We start from the raw sequence: 21770 nt of genomic DNA on the forward strand, positions 1-21770 counted from the left end.
CGGCAGTCATTCGGGTATAAAGGCATCAGCCGACGCCATTTTCCTCAGTCTTTCTTGCCGCGTGGCGCCCGAAGCAGAAGCTGTTCGCAAGTGCCGGTCGGTCAGATCCAGAGATTACTTCTACCGAATACTACTTCGAAGACTTCTATAAAGCTAAGTACCCCGTTGGGGACTCTTTCTTGCCTCAGCCGATGTCAGAGAAAGTTAATAACTGTTTATCTTGTGGGAAACAAATACCTCATAAAGATTTCCACTCCTATTGCATTCATTGTTTAGGCCCAGACCATGACGTAGCAGCTTGTCTAGCCTGTGCTTCTTTTAACCGACGGACGCTTAGACGTCGCTCGGACTTTGCTGAGCAGATTTTCGGCTCCGATTTTGCCTACATTATGCCGTCGGATCCTCCGACTACGCAAATAACCAAAAAACGCAAAGAAAAGGACCGACACTCGCGGTCCGCGGTTTTGGCCGAAGCCGTGGTTAAGCAAACCACGAGTGTCTCGGTTTCGGCCGAAACCGAGCAAGCGGTTCTTTCTTCAGCCGATAACTTGCCTTCTACCGAGGCCTCTTCTAACCTGGTAGAAACGGCTTCTGAAATCCAACCTTCTGCTGCGATTTCACAGGATTTATCAGACACCATTCCCCTAGATATTTCTACCCCTGCATGTGGAGCTGCTAGGCCTCCCCCAGCTATGTCTATTAAGGCCTTTGCCAGGGCTAAAGCAGCCAAAGCATCAAAACCTGTGCCTGCCAATCCCCCCTCTCACAGGCCCAGCACCAGCTCCCATATGCTTTCTTTGGCAGAGGATCTCATCTCTTTAATTCGTGGAGCCCAGCCTCATTCAGACAGGGCCTCTCTCCCTCCTCCAGAAAAGAGGCCTAGAGCAGAGCCCCCTGAGCCAATAGCCACAGATGATTCCTCTGATGACTCAGAACATACAGACCCTCCTGAGGCTTCTTATTCCCCTTACGAAGATTCTGATGCTGAGGAGTCCATCCCTTCAGCCTCTCCTCCTGAGGAATTTTCCTTTGGGGAAACCATGCATGCTATGAGGGAACAATTTCAGTGGCAGGGCCAAGATTTCTCAGACTCTAGAAAAAGGCTTAGGACCTTTCCACATTTGCCACAGCATAGGCCTTTAGCTATACCTCCAGTTCTACCTGTTGTTGATGATGCATTTAATGATGCTTGCACTGCTCCTGATACTTTACCTCCGGCTCCTGCTAAGCCCGATAGGTTCTACAGGGTCCCGGACACTCATCACCACTTATATAAGGCTCATTTTGCAGATCCAGAGACTCCCAGGGCCCTAAAGCCGTAGCAGCTACTTCTTCTAAAACCCCCCTCCCCTCTGAAAGGGAATCTAGGTCCTTAGAGAGATGGGGTAAAAAAGTTTACACCTCTGCTACTTTGTCAGCTAGAGCTTTGAACTGCCAATTTCATATGATTCAATATCAAGAGTTTATGCTTGACCAGTTGACTAAAAAGCTGTCCTCTGAAGAATCTTTAGATAAAAGGTATGTTCAAGAAATGTTACATAACATACAGCAGGTTAGTAACCATTCTTTAAAATGTGTATATGATGCACTGGAGGCTTCCTTTAGATCAGCCATGACTGGCACAGTTATCAGAAGGCATGCATGGTTGAAAGAACAGGCATTACCAGACCATGTCAAATCTAAGCTTTTGGATGCACCTATGGACAAGGTCAGTTTATTTGGTGCCCCCGCACAGCAGGTACTAAAGAAGATGGAAGAGAAAGCAAAATCTGTGCAAACAGTGAAAGATTTCTTACAAGTTCAACCTCCAAGGTTTAGCAGGAACTGGCCCTCCAAGAATTGGTCCTTTCCAGACTCCTCTAAGGCACAAAGAGGCAGGAACAGGCGCTCTAGAGGCAGAAACCAATCCAGGGGTGCCTACAGGGGTCGCCAGTGGCAGGGTAACAACCAACGAGGCACGGATACAGCCACCACCACTACAACAACTCAATCACAGTGACTTGGCTGTGGCACCGCCTACCAGGGAACAACTAGAAGCACCCTTAGGCGGAAAGCTAACATTATTTTCAAGAAACTGGCACTGCATTACAAGAGAAAAATGGATTTTGCAGACTATAGACAAAGGTTACAGGTTCCATTTCCATACACTACCAGGAAAGAGAGGAATGCCAAACCTACCACCTTCTCAAAGGGCAGAAGCTCTAAAACAAATATCTCAATTATTAAGAATGAGAGCTGTGGAAAGGTACCATTTATGGAGCAAGGAAGGGTTTTTACTCCAGGCTCTTCCTGGTACCAAGAAAAGAAAACAAATGGAGGCCTATTCTAGACCTGTCCGCTTTAAACACATTCCTCATTGTTCCAAAATTCAAAATGCTGACCCTACAGCAGCTCCTTCCCATGCTGGGCAAGGAGTCTTGGCTGGTAACTCTAGATCTCAAGGAGGCATACCTGCACGTCCCCATAAGACCAATTTGCAGAAGATACCTCGGATTTCTTGCAGGATCAGAGCACTATCAATTCTCAGCATTGCCCTTTGGCTTATCTACTGCCCAGAGTGTTCACGAAATGCCTGGCATCAGTAATCGCTCATTGCAGACTTCAGGAATTCAAATCTATCCCTACCTGGACGACTGCCTGATACAAGCGGACAACAAAACAAACTATCAGAAGACTTACAAAGAGTCATCTACCTGCTGCAAGCCCTGGGATATACAGTCAATACAAAAAAGTCAAGGCTGATTCCATCCCAAAGAATAACCTTTCTGGGTGCAGAACTGGACACATCAAAACAAATGGCATTTCTAACTGCAGAAAAGAAAGAGCAACTTCCTCTACTTCTTGGCATTAACAAAGCAGAGCCATCTAACTGCAAGAAAAGTGCTACAAGCTCTAGGCTTCATGGCATCCTGCATAATACTGGTCCCTCATGCCAGGCTGCATATGAGAAAGCTACAGTGGTACCTAAAGAATTTGTGGTCTCAGCACAAGCACAGCCTAGAAACCAAAATTCCAATGATCCCATGCCTGAAGCAAGAGTTCTTATGGTGGGCTCAGGCCTGTCAATCAAACACAGGACTACCCTTCTGCAAAAGTCAACCGAGACAAACCATCACGACAGATGCCTCAGACCTCGGTTGGGGGGCACACATGATGGGCAAGTGCATTCAAGGCCTATGGACTCAAGACCAGCTGCACCTGCACATAAATCTAAAAGAAATGATGGCAGTAAAATTGGCAATCCAGGCATTCAGACCTTTTCTCCAAGAAGGCCAGTTGATGATAAGGACAGACAACACCACAGTTATGTGGTACATCAACAAACAGGGAGGCACACACTCATACCCTCTATGCCGGCTGGCACTGGACCTATGGGATGTGGCTCTGAGCTACAACATTCAGTTACAGGCAATTTATGTACCAGGGAAGGAAAACATTCTAGCAGACATACTAAGCAGAACTACAACAGATGCCCACGAATGGATGCTGCGTCCGGACATCTTCAAAACCATCACAAGAGAATGGGGATTACCACAAATAGACTTGTTTGCATCCCCATTCAATCACCAGTTGAAGAAATTCTGCACGAGGACTTACCACCCACTTGCTTGGAAGGTGGACTCCCTATCCTTCAGTTGGAAAAACCTGACAGCATACGCATTCCCACCACTTCCTTTGATGCACAAGGTGCTTCTCAAGATCAAAGAGGAACGTCCGAGGATCATTCTGATAGCCCCAGACTGGCTAAGACAACATTGGTATCCACTGCTGAGGAGCATGTCCTGAGAACAAATATGGACACTGCCCCTGATCCCATTACTGCTGACACAGAACAACTACAACATCCTGCATCCAAACCTAAAAACTCTGCAGCTAACTGCCTGGAACATTACATAACAGCAATTAACCCAAATTTATCCCAAAGGGTTAAAGACATAATCCTGGAGGCTCGTAGACCTTCAACAAGAAAGAATTATGCAGCAAAATGGAAAAGATTTCTCATCTGGAGTACTGCAAAGGGGCAAGATGTGACACTGGTGAACATAGCCAACATCCTGGAGTACTTGGCGGACCTCTTCCATACAGGCCTGTCCTATTCCTCCATCAAGATACATGCATCAGCTATTTCAGCAGAATACAGCTTGGATCCTCCTGTCTTCTCAAGATCCTCTGCTCAGACAGTTTCTGAGGGGAATTAAAAATGTAAAACCTCCCAGGAAACCTCCATTGCCAGCATGGGACTTGAACTTTGTGCTAGAAAAACTGACTCTACCTCCTTTCGAACCAGCAGCTACAGCAGAATTGCAATACTTATCCTGGAAGACTGCTTTCCTGCTGGCAATAACTTCAGCAAGAAGGGTCTCTGAACTACAGGCATTAATGGCAGTACAACCCTTCCTGATCTTCCATCAAGATAGAGTGTCCATGAGAACAAATCCTACATTTATGCCTAAGGTGGTATCCAGAGTCTCTTTAAATCAGGCTATCCACCTTCCTACATTCTTCCCCAATCCACAGAACAGGGGAGAAAAGCTCTTACATACCTTGGATGTACACAGAGAATTACGCTACTACCTGGACAGGACGAAAACCAATAGAAAAACTGACCAGCTTCTGGTAGCATATGCAACAGGAAAGGAAGGAAAACCAATTTCTAAACAGACAATCTCCAAATGGATAGGAAATTGCATTAGATTTTGTTACTCCTACCATGGAAAGAAAACTCCAGAGAACATCAGGCCTCACTCCACAAGGGCTACAGCCACTACCACAGCTTTCTTACGAGGAGTGGCTACCAAGGACATTATAGAGGCTGCTACTTGGACCTCCGTGCATACATTTGCCAAGCATTATAACTTACCTCTATACTCTAGATCCCGGGCTGGTTTTGCCACTGCTGTTTTGCAAGGGATCCTGACTACACCATAATCTACTCTCATTTCCTCCTCCCCTAGTTTAGCTATGGTATTCTACCCATTTAAAGACTGCAGATGCATCCTTGAAGGACATAGTACAGTTTTGTACCTACCATAAATGTAGATGTCCGAGAGGAATGCATCTGCAGTCAGGATTACCCACCCTCCTTCCCTCTGAGGTACTCCTAGGGTACTTACCAATCTTCAGCTAGCTTGGGGATCTATTATGGTGTATTTGTTTGTATATATGTACATACATGCTTATTTTGTGTGTTTGCTCTCTACTATTTGGAAACTTTGGCATTTATCCAAATTTAGCCATCCAAGAGGGCACCTGGCATCTGGGGCAAGAAACACTGAGGAAAATGGCGTCGGCTGATGCCTTTATACCCGAATGACTGCCGCAATGACGTCGGGTGAAGTGCGACACCAGCCGAAGCCAGACCCAGACTTTGGAACTGCTGATCAAGGGCTGCCTGACGACAGGACAACCCATTTGTAAAGACTGCAGATGCATTCCTCTCGGACATCTACATTTATGGTAGGTACAAAACTGTACTTTATGATGCCACCAAGAAATAAGGTAGGTGGGATTCTGTCCTGTTTGTCAGATCAGACAAATGGATGAAATAGCATACAAAAGTTATGTGCTTAGTAAGTACATACTATAATGGTGGATTCATTTCAGACTTGTCTGCCTAATATGAAATCCCACCCTCCATCTCTTTCTCTGTATCTTGTTTAATTTCCTATTCTTGGAAACCTCATTCTTGAGTTTTTAGTGCTGTGCTGTCAGCAGACTAGGTTTGAGGTTAGATGAGGCTCAGAGGATTATGAGAGGGCAAAATTCAAGACCTTGAGGCAGAAAGCACTAGAAAAACAGATGTATCGGTTTCGATAGCCTGCTTCAGACAGGTGTACTGAATGGACAAAGGATGAAGAGGAGCCATCATTATGGTAAGTACATAACTTTTGATCTGATGTTGTCTCCTTCATTCCTTCTCACGATTGGGTCTCCGATCCGACTCTGCCACATTCCACAGACTTGCATCTGACTCTCAAGCTCCTCCCTCATACCCACAAATCCCTGCATCCACCCAACTACCTCTGATCTAATTTGGCGCTCCAGCGAGTCGGACACGGATTTCGTACTCAAGCATGGTTAACTATTTTGATAGACTTTTGCTTCAAATTTGTAAGTGGCTCTCTATTATTTCTTCTTCCCTTTTTTTCTTTCAGTAGTGTGTGTGTGCGTGCGCGTGCTCATTCTTCTTTCCTGTAAAAAAGAACATAAGTAGACTAGGTTAGTTAATTTGTTCGCGTGAATTTTGTTATTAGTCTAAAATGACAGTTTAAGGTTACTTATCTTGTAAATCATTACAGTACTGTAGTGTTTAGATTTTTGTAGTCTTTCCTGTTCTTGACAGTTATTTTTGGTGAGCTTCTATCTTTGGTTATGTGGACAAATCGGTTCCAAGCTTTAAATGCTGCACTTTTTGTGGGCATAAAATCCCCAGTCAGGATGCCCACAAGGAGTGTGTGTACTGCCTGGGTGCCGATAATTTAAAAGCAAAATGTTCCATCTGTGCTGGCTTTAATCCTCTGGCCCTTGCAGACCAACGGAATAAACTTATTTTCAGGGGCCTTCTTCCCTTCTCAGTTCCAGAGGCTAAGACCCCTTCTTTGGCTTCTTCCTCTGCTTATTCTGCCCCTAAGGAGTCTAGAAAGAGGCCCCCCCCCCACCTTCCTGAGGGACACTGTCGAGCATAAGAAGCCTAAGGAAGCTGCGGATTTGACTCTTCGGATCTGCAGAAGTTAGCTTCCCGATCAGATCCTACAACCTCCTTGGATCAAGGTGAGATTATTACCATTTCCCTGCCGCCTTCATCTGCTCCAAAGTCTGATCCTATTCCCTTGGATCCTAGGACCTCAACAAAGTCCCCTACTTTGTCCTCCAAGTCAGAGCACTTCCGGCCCCTCTCGTTGGCTTCCTCTAGGTCCTCAAGAAGCTGGTCTGAAGAGGATATGGACAGGATTTTGAAGAAGTTTCTCAAGGGCCAGATCCAGGTGGGATAGTCTCGGCTCCATGAGCTCCCCAGGTCATCCCATCAGAGCTCCTTCTCCGATCCGTCCCATGTTTCAGAGCCACAGGATTTGGGACAACCATTTGTGTTGGACTTGGCACAGAGGAATCTCCCTTCCTGGACACCAAGGATGCCCTTGAAGAGCCCTGTTCCGGCCTTTTCCGAGCAGAGAGAGTCTCGGAACCGTGGTGTAGATGCCGGGTCTAGGGGACTGGCATCGGTCCCGTCCTTTTTGGAGCCATCCCTTCCCTTAGATGCTTCAGCACTCAATAGCTCAAGCCCAGTCCCTTCTGGGGGCCTTGGATGCAGTGCAAGTCCTACCCATTTCTCCTCTGTAGTTTCGGCTCCATCTGAAAACAGAAAGGGCTTCTCCTGGTCCTTTGGCCTTCCAGATAGTGGAGAGGGTTTTCTCACGTGTTGGAGATTTGACTGCACAAGTTCCCCAATCCGCCATTGTACCTCCGTTGGATCCAGGCCTTACTCCTTCTCGTCCTACCACGAATCTTCCTGTCCAAGCGGCCTCCAAGATTTCCCTGCTGAGGAGGGATCCCCTTCTTCAGATACTTTCCCAGAATACCTAGCTGAGGAAGTCCCTCAGAAGATAATGTCCAAAAGGAATCATATGGACTTCCCCTTGGAGTCCTTAACCGAGGATACTGACTTTTATGAGGGAGAAGGATCCCCCTGTTCCACACATGAAGACATCTCCTTTGGAGACATTTTAGAGATCCTGAAGCAGAAAGGTGGGTGGTCTGCCCAACCTCCTTCCTCTGAGGAGTAAGTCTTCTTGGAGGCGTTCGGGATGGTTGCATTTACGTCCTGGGTGACCCCCCCCCCCCGGCAGATACCCTTGTAGACTTAGTATCTCGCTGTGCATGGAAGGAACCGGACACCATCATGCCCTTACCCAAGTGGCCTGATAGGTTTCTAGTGCCTTCCGCAGACAAGAAATACTGGAATAAGGGCCCTGTAGTCGATGCTGTCATGGTGGCAGAGGCCACCAAGAAAGAGTTGGTAGACGAAACTGCCAGTGCCCATACATTGAACAGAGTCCAGAGCTTTGGACAGAATTGGGAAATAAATTTACACCTGTGCAACCATTGTGCTGAGGTGGTTAAAGGATATGGCTCATTTCATCATTTCACTCTGCTCCAGAGGGACCTGATCAAAGAACTGTCAGCTTCTCTCTGAGTCCATGCCCGCAGAATAAAGTTTCTCTCAAGCTGACCACTGTTTCGTCAGTCATAGGTTCATAGGTTCATACTAGGCTATCTGCCTGAGGGCATTTATAAGCCTAGCCCATAGTTTTGTGGCTTATGCCACCCCTTTAGTTTGGAGAAACTATGCCCATTATTTTGCTGTGCCTCTGTCGAGCAGTGACACTGAGGTAACCCCTGGGGTGTATCTGCGATCTCCCATCCATTGGTCAAGATTCCTCTTGAACAAGGCCAGCGAGGTGCTCTGCCTCACATAAACCGGGATTTTGTTCCACAGCATAGGGAGTCTTTGGGTGATGAATCTATCCCTCCAGCACGTCCTATTAATAACCGTGTCGAGGTTTAAGTCTCCCGCCTTGTGGCTCTGAGGGATCTAGATTTTTGAGATGAAGCATGTTCATCAAATCTGGGTTTGACATGGCCTTGTATGTCAGGCATAGGTCACCTCTGAGCAAGCGGTAAGCAACTGAATATAACTGGAGTTCTTTCAGTCGGGAGCATATGACAGATTTTGAGACCCTTTATTCTTTTGGTGAGGAACTTTGTGGCCTCTCCAGCTGCTGCAAGTGTCGGGTCAGATACATTCGAATGGGGCATTGTACTCGATCATTGGTCTGATGAGTGATGAGTATAGGGAGACTATGACTTCCTTGATCTAGATGTGAATCCCTTCAAGATAAGGTGGGCAATGTAGAAGGTCTTCCTAACTACTTTAGCAATATGAGCCGAATGAAAGGCTACTGTCAACCTGGGTTCCCAGGTCCCTAATAACTTCTTCTGTGTTCAGGGATTGCCACCTATATGGTAGCTAGGGGTAACCTTATTTTTCCCGAAGGGTATGACTATGCATTTCTTGGCATTTAACTTTAGGCCATGGCTCTGGCACCAGTTATCCGTTTCTGTGAGACCCTTCTGAAGGATATCTGTGTCGGATGTGTTTTCAACTACGGCGCCCAGTTTGCAGTCATCTGCAAATTTTGTCAGCCATAACCCTCCTGTGTTTGCTTGTACTTCAGAAAAGTAGATGCCAAACAAGAGTGGGCCCAGGACTGAGCCCTGTGGGACACCACTTGTGACAGGCTTTGAGTCTGACATGGTGCCAGCAACTCTGACCCTGTGGGTTCTGTCACTCAGCCAGTTTGCAACCCATCTTGTAATGTATGGGTTTACATTTAAGTTGATGAGTTTTTCAATGATACCCGAGTGAGGTATTGTATCAAAAGCCTTCGCCAGGTCTAGGTAGGCTGTATGGACTGCCTTTCCTCACAATAGCCTTGGTGACTGTTTCGAAAAAGTCATCCAAGTTTAGAAGGCATGATCTGCCTTTGACAAAGCCAAACTGGGTTGGATCCAAAGTCTGCAAGTTCCATATGTCTTTATTTATGAGATCCATTATGATCCTCTCCATGGCTTTGCAGATAAGGCTTGTCAAGCTAATGGGACGGTAATTTCCAGGGTCGGTGGAGGCACCGCCTTTGTGGAGTGGGACCACAGTCGCTGCGCCACTCCTGGCACGATCCGGAGGTGAGACTAAGATTAAACAGCTGTCCTAACTGTGGGTTTAATTCCTCGTTGAGTTCATGGAGCACACAGCCGGGGACACCATCAGGTCCCATGGATGCTGTGTTCTTTGCCTTGGAGAGAGCAATTCTCACCTGGGCTAGAGATGTTTGGTGGCTACAATCATTTGGTATAGATATCTCTCCTTTAGGGGAGGGGAGAAGTTTGCACTGAACCTTTCAGCCAGTATGTTGGCAATGTCTGTAGGATCAGTAATCTTCACATCATTTTGAACTAATTCTGAGCATATCTGGGAGTTTCCTCCTAGGTTTCTGACATAGCTAAAGAATGCCTTATGGTTGTCTTTAGAGTCCTTAGCTATTTTTTTCTCAAAATTAGCTTTGGATGATTTTATGAGAGATCTTAGCTTTTTACTTATAGTGATCAGCGGTGTCTTACCTTTTAAGGATTTTGCTCTATCTTGTAGTAGCTTTCTCCTTTTGTTGTAGAGTTTGTTTATGGCTGGGGTCCACCAGACTGGACGCTTGCCTTTGGTACAAAGAGTCTTTGTTTTGCTTGGGATTGCCTGATCCATGCAGCCCTGCAGGTGCTGGTAGAAGGCATTTGTAAGTGATTCAGCGGTTTGAGTAATGTTAACCGCCGGCTCAGGGGCCTTACAGGAGACCACACTAGTCTTTAGAAGTGTGAAGTCGGCTTTCGAGAAGTTCTTTACTGTGGTCTTTTTCATTTCGGTGGGGGATGAGGACCTCCAGCGAGATCAGTTTGTGATCAGATCTCACCAGTGAGGGGTATACTTCCGGCGTTGAACATTGTGCTCCCATGTTCGTGATGATGAGATCAAGTATGTTTTCTCCTCTTGTGGGGATGGTGACTAGTTGTTCCATGGCATTTGAGTTTATGAATTCCAGGAACTTTTGGGCTAGAGTGTTTGGGCTTGAGTAGTGTTCCCAGTCTATATTAGGGTAGTTGAAGTCACCTAGTATGATGGTGTTCGAGATACATTTATCCCTCCAGTGTTTTCAGGAAGGCCATATGAGGTTCCTGAGTTTGAGGGTGGCCTGTAACATGCTACAATTTGCAGAGCAGTCTTGCCTATGGTTAATTGCACCTGGATGGTTTCCGATGCATCTTGCGATGCCACCAATCTTGAGGTGTGGGTGTCCTTGATGAATATGGATACCCCTCCTCCTTTCTTGGTATTGTCCAGGTTTTGGGGCCGGAATGCATGATATGAGGTAAAACCTGATAGTGCTGGGGTGCTCTCAGGAGCCTTGAACCAGGTTTCTGTCACAGCACAGACATCGATGTTCTCCATACTGAGAAGGGCCTCGAGTGGGTGCATCTTGAGGTTGAGACTTCTGGCATTGAGCAGCATTACCCTTAGTTTTTTTTCTTTGTTTTGTTCTAGGGTGGTAGGTTTAGAATTTGAGCCTTGCCTAAAAAAGGCACTATGGGGGTGGCAAGAGCCTTTGCCAAAATCCGGAATCCCAGGGGTGACAAGTGCAAGCCGTCCCTTGCGAAGCAGCGTGGCTTGTCGAGCATGTCATCCCAGGCAGACAGACATTGGATCCCCTTTGAATGACACCAGAGTTTAAGCCAATTGTTAAAGCTGATCATCTTATCTCTGTATTGTGGCATCATTCTTGGTGAAGGTAGGATACTGCTCATTGATGTGGTTACTCTCCTGTACCATGGAGGGCACCTCACGAGCAGCTGGTTCAAGACTTTCCCAAGGACCCATGTCTGGATGAGGCTATGTGATTTTGCGGAGCCTTTTAAGGCATAGTTTGTCAATGCCCTTTATGATGGCCCCTCTCTTTTTGGGTTGTCTATTAGAGTCGCACTTACCTGCAGCAAGAAGGATGGGAAGACCCTTTCTGCTGTTGGAATCAAGTTTTCTAACTCCCAGATGTCCTTCTCCAGGAATCAACATGGGAGCAAGAAAATGTGATTCCGCAAGTCCCAAGGGCCTTTCCAGGACCCGCGTGGAGAACTCTCCTTTAGAGGCAGAGGGAGAAGGGGTCCGTAGAACAGGACTTTAGGGATAAGCCCTACCAGCACTCCTGAAGCACTGCCCCAGCTGTCTCTGGAGGCAGTCGGGGACAACTAGATTTGCACCCTGAAGCCTGGACCCAATTGACTTGAAACCATTGGGTGCTAAGCGTAATATCCAGAGGTTATTATATTCCCTTTCTCTTCCACCTCCGAACTCCAAAAGCCTTCCCAAAGTGCCACCCAGTCAGTGGGAACAGGCAGCACAGGAAGTCTGACAACTGTTGCAAAAAGAATCATCCAGGAGGTCCCAACCAAACAGACGCAATTCGGAACCAACTTCCACTTTTTTGGTGCCAGAGAAGAACAGGGGACATAAGACCCATCCTTAACCTCACCAGATTAAATGAATACGTAAAGAAGGTGAGGTTCCAAATGGTTATGGTTCGGTCCATTCTGCTACTGTTGCACAAGAAGGACTGGATGTACTTGATGTCTCAAGGATGTGTACTATCACATCAAAACTGACAGGTGCTCCAGGAGATATCTGCACTTCGGCTGGGAGCCAAACACTACCAGATCAAAGCACTGCCCTTTGGACTCACCACAGCCCCCTGGGTGTTCATATGCATGGCAGTGGTAGCCACTCACCTGAAGCTCCGGGGATTCCATATGTTTCCATATTTAGATGATTGGCTCCTGACCAGTCACTCCCTGGGTATCACCATAAACATGAGCAAGTCCAACCTTATTCTGGTTCAGAATCTAAAGTTTATAGGTACACAACTCAGCACAAGGGGTCAGATACCTTCTCTCCCTCTACATTGAGTAGCCACTCTGAGGAATCGGGCACAGCAGCTTTTAGCCCTATAAGCCCCCACTGCTCGGTTGATCCTGCAGGTCCTAGGGTCCATGTCTGCAGCCATTCTGTTAGTTCCCCTAGCCAGGTTTTTCATGCGGGTTCTGTAGTGAATGCTAGCCAGGCAGTGATCCATTCTATCTCAACCCTTGTTCCTTTGCATCAGACTAACTCCCATCTGCAGGTGTCATATCAGTTGGTGGATTCAGTCAGACAATGTTATTCTCGGCAGACTGTTTTTGAACAAACCCCTGATAGCCACCGTGACCACGGATGCTTCCCAGTTTGGGTGAGGGGACATTACAGTGGGAAGATGGTCCAAGGCACGTGGGCAGCTCCAGAGACCAAGTTGCATATCAGTGTCCTAGAGATGAGAGCTGTCAACAATGTTACAAGCCTTTCAAGGTGTTCTCCCTTTGGTGACTCTTGCAGTACACACCAACAGCATGTCATTTTTCCTGTACTTCAAGCAAGCAAGGAGGAACCCATTCTTACCCCCTGTGCAGGGAGGACTTCAGAATGTGGGAGTGGGCAGGATCTTCAGACTGCCTTCTAATTGCAATGCATATCCCGGGGAAAACCAGTGATCTGGCGGACAGACTCGGCAGATTGCTCCTGATTCTGCATGAGTGGTCCCTCAACCAATCAGTAGTGAACATGGTCTTCAGCAGTTGGTGTCAACCTTGCCTGCGACCTCTTTGCCTCTCCCCTCAACAACAAATGCAACAAGTTCTTCACCCTGATACCACCTCCGGAGAGTTCCAGAGGGATTCTCTAGTCGACAGTTGGCCTCCGGGTATCCTGTATGCTTTCCTCCTCTTCCCCTTGCCCCAAAGTTTATTCAGAAGACAAGCAGGTTGAAGAGCTCAGTCATCCTCATTGATGCCCCCTTCTGGCCTCATCAGGTGTGGATGTTCTTCGTGTTTCACTGTTGCAGTCATCACATTTCGGTTATCTGCCTGCAGGTAGCCCTTAGCCGGCCTGAATACCAGAGTCTTCGGATTTCTGCATCGGATGCTGTAACTTCTTCCATGACGTCAGGTCGTCGGGGGTATAAAACATGTAGCCGATGCCATTACATCAGTCTTTCTTGCTGTGTGGTGCCCGAAGCAGAAGCAGTTTGCAAGTGCCAGTCGGCTGATTCCTGAAATTTTCGTTTTCGAGTTTCAGACTCGAAGTCTTCAAAAAAGATAAGTACCCCATTGGGGATCCTTTTTTCTTGCGCTAACCAATGTTAAAAAAAAAATTAGCAGTTGTCTTGCCTGTGGAAAGCAAATACCTCATAAAGATTTTCATTCTTACTGCGTCACCTGTTTAGGCCCAGACCACGACTTCCCTCGCTGTCGGTTTTGTGCCTTGTTCAATGCCCAAACTGTTCGTTGTCGGGCTATTTTTGTAGCTAAATACTTTCGTTCTCGATCTCTTTACTCCGAAATGGCTTTGTTAAGCCATCTGACTACTGATCTTCCGAAAAAACGTAAGGATAAAGACGAGACACAGCATAGGTCCAAAACTGCCGGCGACGCTTCCGTTACGCTAGTTTCCAGTCCGCCGGTACTCAATGAGGCGCTTTTGCAGCCCCTGATACCCGCTACTACAGATTCACAAGCCTCTACTGAAACCCATTCAGAGTCTGGCATGCCGCGAGATGCTTCTTCAACTATGGAACCTGCGGATGTCTCAACCTTGGATGGGTCCGGAGCTGCTGTGCAGGCACCGGCTTCTGAGGGTGTATTCAGGCCTACAGACTTTCAGATTAAACCAACGTCATCGTTTTCAACTAGAAGTACCAAATTAGACCCATTAATAGAGTACAACGCCCCTTTTGGAATGTACCTCAGACATCTGCAGCAGCTGGAAAGGCCACAAAAGTACCTCACAAAGAGGATTACTGGCCTCAAACAAATGCCCTACACTGACCGTTTCAAAAAACTCCAGCTTTACTCCGTAGCATATCACCTACTCCGAGGTGATTTCTGCCTAACTTATAAAGTTATGTCAGACCCAGAGCTGTTGGACATGCTACACCTAAACAAATCCCAATCCCTCCGAGCTACATGCTCTAGGGACCTAACCTTGTCACCACAATCAACAGGACGCGCTGGAGGGATAGATTCCTATCCCAGAGACTTCCTATACTCTGGAACAAGCTACCCATCTATGTCATCTATGTCAAGCAAAGTTCTTCATTAGCACTCTTCAACAAAAAATCTTGATGAGTAGATGGGAAATAGGAAATGCACTCCGGGGATCTCTTCTGTGTCTCTGCTGGACAGTGGCACAGGAAAATAACTTTCTTGGGTTGCGTAAGCTATGGAACCTTGCTGGCTTAGGCTTATGTAGGCCCTTGGGCTGATAGTCTAGTACCTACCTATAATTCCTCAGGCGTAAATCTCGCACTACGCCTAGAAAACCGATGACCCAAACCACTGACTCAGGCCCAAATGCCTCAAAAACAAATGCTTAGAATGGCTGAAGACCTTATTGTCTTTATTAGGGGAAGCCAGTCTCCCCCTCCAAGAGACCTAGAACCGATTTTCTTTCTGATTCTTCTGATCAGGAATCTGATATCTCTGCTCCTTCTGATTACCAGGATTTGCCCTTATCTACTTTATGAGGATTCTGATGTAGAGGATTCCATTCACTCTGCTTCCCCTCCAGAAGATTTTTCTTTTGGTGAAACTGTGCATACCCTTCGGGAACATTTCTGCTGGGAAAGCCAGGACTATTCTGAGTCCAAAAAGAGACTTAGGGAATTCTTACTCCTGCATCAACACAGGCCTCTAGCTATTCCCTCCTGTTCTGGCTATTGTAGATGATGTTTTCTTGGAATCTAGCCTTACCCCAAACACTTTACCTCCAGCTCCCAGAAAAACTGACAGGTACTACAGAGTACCTGACTCTCACAAGTTCCTCTTCAAGAATCCTACTGCAGATCCAGCGACCATTTCCCAAGGACCAAAAGGCATTAAGGCTACTGCTGCCAAAAATCCTACCCCTTCTGATAGAGATTCTAGAGCCTTAGACAGATGGGGAAAGAAGGTATGCACTCCTGCTACTTTGGCCATTAGGGCTTTAAATTGCCAGTTTCATATTATCAGCAACATATTATGGAACTACTTAAACAGAAAATGATGTTGATTCCTGGCTGTGCTGAACACAAAGACTTGCAAGATTTAATGCATTCTGCAGAACAAGTTGGTAAACATACTTTGCAATGTGGTTTTGATGCTTTAGAAGCATCTTGCAGGGCTGCTGTCACTGGTCTGTACTTAGAAGGCATGCTTGGTTTAAGGAACAAAACTTGCCAGATCATGTTAAAGCTAAATTACTGGATGCACACTTAAACCAAGACTGCCTTTTTGGCAAGAAAGCAGAGGAAGTCCTCAAAAGGATGGAGAAAAAAGCCATATCTATGCAAACTGTTAAATATTTTCTACAAATACAGCCTCCCAGATTCAGTAGGCATTTGCCTTCAAAGAACTGGTCTTTTCCAGTTCCTTCCAGGCCTTCTCAGTCCAAACCCAGGAACAGCAGACCACCAAGACTTCAGCCTCAGGCTTCTCACAGATCTAAGCAGTGGGGAGCTCCCACTTCCAAAGAAGGGAGTAGTAAGCCACCCACACCTATGGAAAAATGGCACAATGACTTAACCTTAACCCTTCCAAGCCCTGCTCAACTACTTACACCCTCAGGAGGAAAGCTCGCCCTGCATGCAGAAAACTGGGAACTCATTACCCAGGACAAATGGGTTTTGAACATAGTTTCCTGAGGATACAGATTCCACTTCCACACACTACCAACCCCAAATGGTTGGCCAGACCTCCCCTCAAATCAATGAGTGGAGGCCCAACAGAAGGTTCTCTCTGTTCTCAGTATAAGGACCACCCAACCTGTCCCAGCAGAACTAAGCATTACCACTTTGCCTATCTTTTCTAAGTCCAGAGCTGGATTTGCCACAGCAGTCTTGCAGGGCTTAATAGCTGGCCCTAATGCTCTTTAACTACCTCCTCCCTTTCTTAGCTTTTGGAATCAACCCAAATGTGATGACTGCAACAGTGAAACACAAAGAACATAGTACAGTTGTGTACACTTGCCATAAATGCAGATGTTCGAGTGTATTCACTGTTGCAGTCCTGGTTACCCTCCCTCCAGCTTTGGCTCTACCTTTCCTTCTTGTTTGGTATATATTTTATCATGTGTATTTGCTTTTTGATGGGGGTATACCATGCCATATAATTGTGGAGCCCAGTTAGGACCTCCTTTCTCACCCGTCAGGGATGCAGCATCCAAATGAATCCTCAAATTGACCACTTGGTTTTTCCATTTCCAACCCCAATGAGACACAGTCCAGGCTTTAGTTCCTGGTTCGAAAAATTCTTATGGCATGGCAAAAGGCTTCCACCAAAAAAGTTTACAGTAGTAAGTGAAAAAGATTTGTTGTCTGGGTCACAAACAGGAGCATCAACCCTTTTTCAGCACCTGTTTCAGATGTCTTGCTGTTTCTCAGTACCCTTTTTGACGAAGGTGATAGCTTCTCCACTATCATTATTCCTCCTCTGTTAGCATTGGCACTCCTCTTGTATTCAGTATTTTTACTTCCCTTTTCCTTTGTCACTGATATTCTGCTGAATGTTCCACCTTGAAATCCTTTCTTGGACAAATTATAATTTCTATCCATATGCATCCTACAGCACTACTTTTAGCACCCTACAGTTGGTGTAATTCTCCACTCTGTTTGTCTGCACCCCTCAAAGTCTTTTACATTGTGTGTGCATATGGGTATAGTAGCCATTACAATAAAAAGCTAGTACTACTATCACTCCCATGTATAATAGGGTCTATATTAGAACATCAAAGTTTCAAAACTTCGAATGTTCTAATATTGACCCCTATTCAGCGAAAACTGAAAACATCTAACCCTACACTAAACTATACATACACCACTAACTATCCCCTTACCTTAACCCAAACCCAAACCCTAAGGTCCGTCACTATCGCACACTCACCTCACCCGTGCCTTAAACCTAACTCACCTACCACGCCCTAACCCTCACGTCCACAAAACCGCACACTTACCTGACCCATGCCCTAACCCGTCCTAACTCTCACATCCACACAATCGCACACATACTTAACTCGTGCCCTAACCCTAACTCACCTAACCCGCCCTAACCTTCACGTCCACACAATCGCACACATACCTAACCCGCACCCTAACCCTAACTAACCTAACCTGTGTTCAATCACACACTTAACTGAACCTGACCCGTAATTTTCCACCACAGCGCTGAAAATACCGAAGCAACAGAAACGGACAACCAAATTATTTCCCTAGGAAAACATTTGGTTTTCTGTAGCTTCGATATTTTCAGCATTCGCTTAATAAGGGTCGATATTAGAACATTCGAAGTTTTGAAACTTTGATGTTCTAATATAGACCAATATAATATAATAGTTCTTTTAAATATATGCTTCCATCTTATAGCTTATGTCCACACACTAATGCTTGGCAGGTTGATCTTATTTGTAGTTGCTTCCTGTCATCGTTATTTGAACCCATGTTACATTTCTCCCCTTTTCTGACTCCACTATAAACAATAAAGAAACAAAAAAAGATGAGTACATTTTCAAAACCTTCGGAGCCTTTTAACGTACAGCATATACTCAGAACTATGTACATTTTCCGAAAAGTAAATTTACTCCTCCAATTAGGAGTAGTTGCCACAAAACAGCTTCTGCACTCACAGGCATTACCTATTCTAAAGTTAAGGTTAACCACACTAAAATCCATTCTAGATGCTGTTTTCTCACAAACACAGATTGCTCTCTTTCCTTATCCCTGTATCTTTTCCATATTTGCAAAACAAGGAGCATCCTTTTAGTTTTTCTTAACTTTTAGCCTTAAGAAAAAGTGCAGTGGCTACTCTTAAATAAAACCAAAATAGTGCTGTTTTATTTAATATATTGAAGTACTAAGGCTGCTGGAAAGAGAGGTAGTTTCTCTCACATTTTACTTCCCCACGCTATCACACATTTATTTTCATTGAGCTGCTTTTTAGTTTCTCTTTAAACGTTAAATTTGTATGTTATACATTTCACTTAGAAGACGGTGTTCAGACCTTGTAAAATGTGCATCTTAATCAGAACACATTGTTCAGTCCTTTCACAATTGATTCTTGCAGCTGCAGATTATTTTTCCATTAGCATTTATTTATTTATTTTACATTTGTTAACCGGGCTAGTCTATCTGGAGATATTTCCATTTTCAGTAGAGGCCCAGGGAGAAAAGCTCCACAGAAGTAAATCCAAGGCATAAAACCAACATAAGTAAAAGTACTAGAATTAGTAAAAAAAATAGTAAAAAACTAACACTCTACAATTTAAAATTATTACTACATGAATTAGTTGCTAAACTCAGTTACAGTCCAAAATAAAATTACCCAAAGATAAAAATACTAGTTTGATAGAAGTAACAAAGGAAAGGAGCTAAGAAGGAGAAGACAAAGAGAGTAATAAGAAAAGGAGTAGTTAAGAAGGGAAGAGTTTTGAAAATGAGATCAAGTTAAGACTGTTAACAGACAAAGAAGCTATGGTAAGATGAAGTGAGATAAGAAAAGAAAGGTAAGTGGAGGAAAGAGTCACACATGAGTAAGAGGTGGATTAAAGTTGCGTAATACAAGTGAAAGGTTAGTCAGGTTTACTGCAGGGACAAAACCAGTGATTTTGGAAGTGCAGTTTAATATTTTTTTGAAGAGAGGCAATGATGTGATCATTGTTATGTTCCTAGGTAACAAATTCCATTTTGTACCTACTGAATTGGTGAATAGAGAGTCACCAGCAGTGTTATTTGCTTTTACAGAACTAGCCAAGAGTTTATTAGAAGAGCGGAGAGAGTTAAGATTGTTATAAAGGGTTATGAGTTGAGAGAGTATAGGGGTGTTATTTGGTTGGTACAGTATTTTATGGGCAATAGTGAGTTGAGGGATTGCAAGAAAGTTCTGAGGCTCTAGCCACCTAGTAGTTTCAAGTTGAGACAGTGATGGGTTCTGTAGGGGTTACCGGTAGCGAAACGGGCAATGTTATTATAACAGGTTGCCAGTTTGTTGAGGTTGGTTTTCTTGAGGTTGGTGAATATGGGTGAGGCATAAAGGAGAGTAGATATAAGATGGGAGTGAGCAATCCTAGTTCTAGTTGTAGGTGTAAGAAATGGTCTAATACGATATAAGGACCCTATTTTCCTATTGACTAGTTTTATGGTGGTGTTAATGGGTTGAAAGAGAGATTGTTGTCAATGGTAATACCTAAAAGTTTAGTTGTGGAGTCAGGTGAGATGACAGTGGCACTGTTAGAAGTGATGGTGAAGTTTAAGGGGGACTTCCTGGAAGTTGGGGTGAAGAGGAGAAGTTTGTTTTTTTTAGCATTTAGTAGGAGGAACCGGCTGGAGAACCATGTTTCCACAGTGTTAAAGGTTTTTTGAGTAAGAGAGGTAAGTTCTGGGGTGGAGGATGCTGAGCAGATGAGTGTAGAATCATCTGCATATTGAATGCAGGTTGCTTGAGGGATTATTGTTTGGAGATCATTAATGAAGCGGGAAAAGAGAAGTGGGCCAAGGATAGAGCCTTGTGGAACTCCGATAGAAACAGGCAAAAGAGAAGAAATATGGTTATCCCAGAGAACTGCCTGTTTTCTGTTTGTAAGATAGGAACTAAACCATTTAGTGGCTGGGGTATCAAAAGAGAAGGATTCAAGAGTATTAATTGAGTGGTTGACCATATCGAATGCTTTAGAGAGGTCAATGAAGAGGGCAGAAGAGAGTAGGTTGTTACGGTTATGATTGATGGGGTCTACAAAGGACAGCAGGGCAGTAGTAGTACTGTGATGTGGTCTAAAGCCATGTTGACAGTTTGCAATTATGTTGTGAAGAGAGAGGTATTGTACAAGTTGATGATGGATACATTTCTCCATAATTTTAGCTAGAGGAGAGAGGAGAGCAATAGGTCTGTAGTTAGAGTAGTCAATGGAGTTTCCACCTTTATGAAGTGGGATAATGTGAGAGACCTTCCAAATATCTGGGATGGTTCCTTCTTTGATTGTCCTATTTATGAGAATAGATATAGGGTATGCGATAACCTTGGCAGCCTTTTGAAGAAAAAGTGAAGGGAGCTTATCAGCAGAGGGGGTACAAGGTTTTAGTTTGAGAAGGAGTCTGTATATGTAAGATGTAGAGAGAGGTTGTAGAGAGAATTTAAAGGCAGAGTTTGTTAGGTTACTTGCTGGGTGGAAGTTGCTGGCATTAAGTTGTTTAGCTAGAGCTTGTATAGTTTCAGTGAAGAAAGAGTTAAAAGCATCTGCAGTTTGTTGAGGGGTATCAGGGTCAGCATTAAGTGGGGGAGGTGTTTTGGAAGTTCCTGGGGAGAGGAGTCTATTAACTGATGACCAGAAAAGTTTAGAATTGTTAAGATGAGTTTGTTGTAGTTCGCAGTAGAATTTTTTTTTGTCAGTTATTATTGCCTTTTTAGTTAGATTTCTAAGCTGGCGGAAATGTAGTAGATCAGGGTTCTTTCTATGGGCTCTCCAAGTGGCCCAGACTTTATTTCTCTTGAGGATAAGTTTTTTGGTTTCATGGGAGAGCCAAGGGGCTGTGTTAGATTTCATTCTAATAGTACGTTCAGGAGCATGTATGTCAAGAATGGATAAAAAAGTTGAGTTAAAGTAAAATACTGCATCTTCAAGAGGAAGTGTCTTTATGTCTTTGAGGGGTTCCAGTTACATGCACTAAGTTCAGACTGAAACAGTTCCACATTAAAATGTTTGATGGTGCGTATTTTTCTTATAATGCCTGGATTTATACAATCAGCCTTTTCCCTTGTTATGAATGTTAAGGAGTGATCACTATCATCATCTGGTAAGGTTCCTACTTTTGTAAGTATTTTTGACTTTGTAAGTATCCAGTCTAATATGCTTTCTCTATTACTATGTTTGTTGAGCCTAGTAGTTGAGGTAATGGTTTGGGTAAAACCATGTAGGTTAATATGGGATGATGGATTTTCAGCATTAATGGTATTCCAGTCTATGTTCAGATCGCCAGTTTCTTGAGGGTAAGTGGCAGATACCCAACTAAGATAATTTTCTAGGATAGGTATATTGTTACCAGGTGGCAGGTACATACAGATGATAT

At 44.7% G+C, this 21770-nt stretch overlaps 1 protein-coding gene across 2 annotated transcripts in view; it reads left to right on the forward strand.

Annotated features, from left to right (window-relative positions):
* CUL1 (cullin 1) overlaps positions 1-21770 on the forward strand; it is a 3347782-nt gene that overhangs the window by 1944881 nt on the left and 1381131 nt on the right. The window lies entirely within an intron of this gene.

This window comes from Protopterus annectens, chromosome 3.part0 (assembly GCF_019279795.1).
Source record: "Protopterus annectens isolate FY-2018-M chromosome 3.part0, PAN1.0, whole genome shotgun sequence".
In the NCBI taxonomy this organism is placed as follows: domain Eukaryota; kingdom Metazoa; phylum Chordata; order Ceratodontiformes; family Protopteridae; genus Protopterus; species Protopterus annectens.